This window comes from Sapajus apella, unplaced genomic scaffold, assembly GCF_009761245.1.
Source record: "Sapajus apella isolate SASKATOON/1434 unplaced genomic scaffold, GSC_monkey_1.0 scaffold136, whole genome shotgun sequence".
Classification (NCBI taxonomy): Eukaryota; Metazoa; Chordata; class Mammalia; order Primates; family Cebidae; genus Sapajus; species Sapajus apella.
Window position 1 is genome coordinate 45421 of NW_022437076.1, and position 4231 is coordinate 49651.

General features: G+C 47.1%; 1 protein-coding gene across 1 annotated transcript in view; it reads right to left on the minus strand.

The window, feature by feature from the left end:
• The window catches only part of USP22 (ubiquitin specific peptidase 22), a 41583-nt gene that overhangs the window by 35926 nt on the left and 1426 nt on the right, over window positions 1–4231 (minus strand). The gene's annotated exons all lie outside the window — the stretch shown is intronic.

Consider the following 4231-nt stretch of genomic DNA (forward strand, 5'->3'; position numbering starts at 1 on the left):
ACAAGAGCGAAACTCCATCTCAAAAAAAAAAAAAACTCTCAAGGTCACCAAAAAGGACAGCCTGAGAAACTGTCACTGCCTAGAGGAGCCCAACCCCTTGGGACATGAAGTCTCAAAGTAATGTGGGATTCTGAGACAGAATAAGGACATTAGGAAAAAAAACACTAAGTTCTGAATAAAGTATGCCATGTAGTTAATGAACTAAACACACACACAAATGAGCAGAAGTAAAAGCAGGGAAATCTGAATGAGATGGTGCATTGCATCAAAGAGAGACTGTACCAATGTCAATATCCTGGTGATGATTGTACTCCATTTCTACAAAAAGTTACCCTTGGGGAACTGGGGAAAGACACACAAGGTTATTATTTCTTACACCAGTATGTCAATCTACAATGATCTCAAAATTAAAACCTTAAACAGAAAAATGTTTACATTTTAGACCTTTTACTTAGACCCCACCTAGTATGAATGGTGTGATGTTTTGCTGTGATGATTTGAAAGATCCAGTTCACTATAAAGTAAAAAGTAAATTCCTCAAAGAAACAAAGTTTGAAAGTCTACTTTTAAAATAGCACATATCATTCCAGCCCTGTGAGAGACCAAGGTGGATCTCCTTATGCCAAAAGTTCCAGACCAGCTTGGGCAACATAGGGAGACCTAGTCTTTATTTATGTATTTATTCTGAGATGGAGTCTTGCTCTGCGGCCCAGGCTGGAGTACAGTGGCACGATCTCAGCTCACTGCAACCTCCACCTCCTGGGTCCCACTTCAAGCAATTCTTCTGCCTCAGCCTCCCCAGTGGCTAGGATTACAGGTGCGCGCCAACATGCCCAGCTAAGTGTTGTATTTTTAGTAGAGACACAGTTTCACGATGTTGGCCAGGCAGGTCTTGAACTCCTGACCTTGTGATCCACTTGCCTCGGCCTCCCAGAGTGCTGGGATTACAGGCGTAAGCCACAGCGCCCAGCCTATTTTTTTTTAAAAACAAATAATAACAAAATAAAATAGCACATTATCAGGAAAATGAGCTAGACTAAGAATATTAAAATAAAAACAAGTAATGAGAGCTCTCTACAATGTGCTCACCACCATCCCAGCATCTGGCTGAGCCAGTAAAGACTAACTGATTCATTGTTGGATGGCTGGGAGGGGTGGCTCATGCCTGTAATACCTGCACTTTTGGAGGCCAAGGCCAGAGGATCGCTTAGCTCCAAAATTCAAGACCAGCCTGGGCAACATGGTGAAACTCATCGCTACCAAAAATACAAAAATTATCCAGGTGTGGTGGTACATGCCTATAGTACCTGCTACTTGGAAGGCTAAGGCAGGAGAATCACTGGAGCCCAGGAAGTCAAGGCTGCAGTGAGCCATGATTACACCACTGCACTCCAGCCTGTGACAGGGCCAGACCCTGCCTCAAAAATGTGTGTGCGTGCGCGCGCGCGTGTGTGTGTGTGTGTGTGTGTGTTGAGGACACATTGCTGTAAAATTTTAGATTCCAAGAAAGAAACAGTTTTAAAAACATTACCTGTTCTCCAAAATGTCTATATTCAAAATATATCATAATCACTTCCTGCCAGTTCCTATCTTTATAGACAAACCCTGAAGTGGTAAGAAATTTGTTCTATTTAACACACACCAAAACACGAAGGAGAGGCTGTGGTTGTGCCAGTCCTAAATCATGAAAATACTTTTACAGTCAGCCATACAAGCGTTTTACTGCAATTCAAGCTTATTTTGGACAGAAATTTAAGCCTGATCATGTTTTTGTCATTTTCTGCCTATTAAAAGATGGATCAAAGTTTGGACACAAAATCTGTAACCCACCTGTCCTTAGATAACAAAACTTGTAATTCCTATTCATTCAGGGATTCATTTCTGTAGTTAAACTGTACCTGAGATGTCAATCTCAAGAAGTACCTTTGTTTACAAAGATTATAATTTAAATTTAACTTTATTGTTTTGAGAGAGGTTTTGTTGCTCAGGCTGGATGGAGTACAGTGGCACAATCATCAGCTGAGTTGAAGTGCTTTTACAGTCAAGTTCATATCATTAAAACCAAAATATGGCTGAGCTCAGTAGCTCTGGCCTGTAATCCCAGCACTTTGGGAGACAGGAAGATGGCATGAGTCCAGGAGTTCCAGACCAGCCTGTGCAACATGGCAAGACACCGTCTCTACAAAAAGTAAAAAAATAGGCCGGGCGCGGTGGATCACGAGGTCAAGAGAGCAAGACCATCCTGGTCAACATGGTGAAACCCCGTCTCTACTAAAAATACAAAAATTAGCTGGGCATGGTGGTGTGTGCCTGTAATCCCGGCTACTCAGGAGGCTGAGGCAGGAGAATTGCCTGAACCCAGGAGGCGGAGGTTGCGGTGAGCCGAGATCGCGCCATTGCACTCCAGCCTGGGTAACAAGAGCAAAACCCCGTCTCAAAAGAAAAAAAAAAAAAAAAAAAGTAAAAAAATACTGGCTGGGCATGGTGGCAGGCGCCTGCAGTCCCACCTACTCAGGAAAGGCTGGAGTACAGGAGTCTGAGGCTGCAGTGATCTCTGATCAGACGACCACTGCACTTCAGCCTGGGTAACAGAGCAAGCCTCTGTCTCTACAAATACTAATTTTTAATTAAATGTCCTAAGCTTACAGATCTGATGAGAATCCTACGCAGATTGTTCAGTATTTCTCAAACCAGCTCTTCCTTAACTGGGCCACTAGACAGTGCTAGAAATGCAGTTACACCGTACATGAAGTGATAGAGGAATTTCAAGTCCCCCGAGTCAGAGGAAAAAGCAAGGAGGGCTTAAGAGCTCCTTGCTGGCACACTGCCAACTGGCACTGCAGCAGCCGCCACCTGAATTTTCAAAGAAGTATTTTTCACTGCCCATCTACAGTTCAACTTCTAATCGGTGAATACCATAGATGTGATTCAACAGTTTTCACACTAAGCAATCAACATCTTAAAAGATTAATCAGAGCCATATGTAGTGTAAAAAAAAGCAATTTCTTCCTTTAACAAATTAGGCAAAGTTAGTTAACGATGGTTTAAACTTGACCCCTTCAGCTTTGTTCAAAAATACCAGAGGGGGGAAGAAGAAAGAGAGAGGGAGGGATGGAAGGGGAAAAGGAAAGGAGGAGGGAGAGGAAGAGTGGGGCATTCCCCACTTCGTCCAAAGTAGAAACGGATCTTGGGCGCCGTCAGGTCCCCATCCGGACATTACCGACCCAGAACTGCAACAGGACATTCCCCCGTAGAAGGCCGGCTTCAACCAGGACATCTTTTCTTAAAGGCACATAACTCCATTAGCAAGATTCTCTCTCCGATCCTAACAGAAACGTTTTACCTCTGATATTAGTTCTTCTAAACATAACGCTTCCCAATATCATTACCGATAAAATAATTTTTGAGTTGCTGCTTAACATACCCCTACAATCTCCGAGGAGCTGTTGGTTTTACCACCGAAAAATGCCACTCAAGGTGGAAACTGCCCTCACAACTCCCAATCTCGGACTGCAATCTGCAAAAGCGCGTGAAACTGTAAAATCGAAGTGTATTCACATGGAAGAATCACGTTACGTTCCGATTTCCAAATCTTTAGCAAGCTTAACTGCTGGACGCAGGACTGGACTCGCTCCTGGCTAAGGCCTCCTACAGCCCACAGCGCGCTTTCAAGTCCACTCCTCTGGGCCGAAACGCAAACCCCGGCCGCAGCTCCGCACCCACAGGCTCGCCCCGGCTCCAGCACCCGCCGCCCCTTCCCCCCAGCTCCTCGCGAGCCGCTTGGAGGCTGCGAAGCTCCCGCCCCACGCCCCGACCCCGCCCCCCGCCCTAGCGCCTCTCCAGGGTCGCTCTCTGCGGCGGGCGTCGGTTGCAGACAAACGCCCAGATCCCGACGGCCCCACACGCTTTACTCATTTTTTTTGACATATTTCTTTCTCGGCACCCCCATCCAGCCCCGAAACCCCTGGAACCAGGAGGATTACCCACAGAGACCTCGCGCTGCAACGCCGGGGACCGCCCACCGAAGTCCCAGACTCCCGGCGCAGCACGGCCGGAGAACACCGCCCCCCGCCCGGAAGCACTCACCCCTCCCGGGCCCAGGGGAGAGAGAGAGGAGGGGGAGGGAAGAGGCGGAGGGAGAGAGAGGAGGAGGGGGAGGGAGAGACGGGAAGGGGGGAGGAGGGAGGAGGGGAAGGGGGGAGGAGGGAGGAGGGGAAGGGGGGAGGAGGGG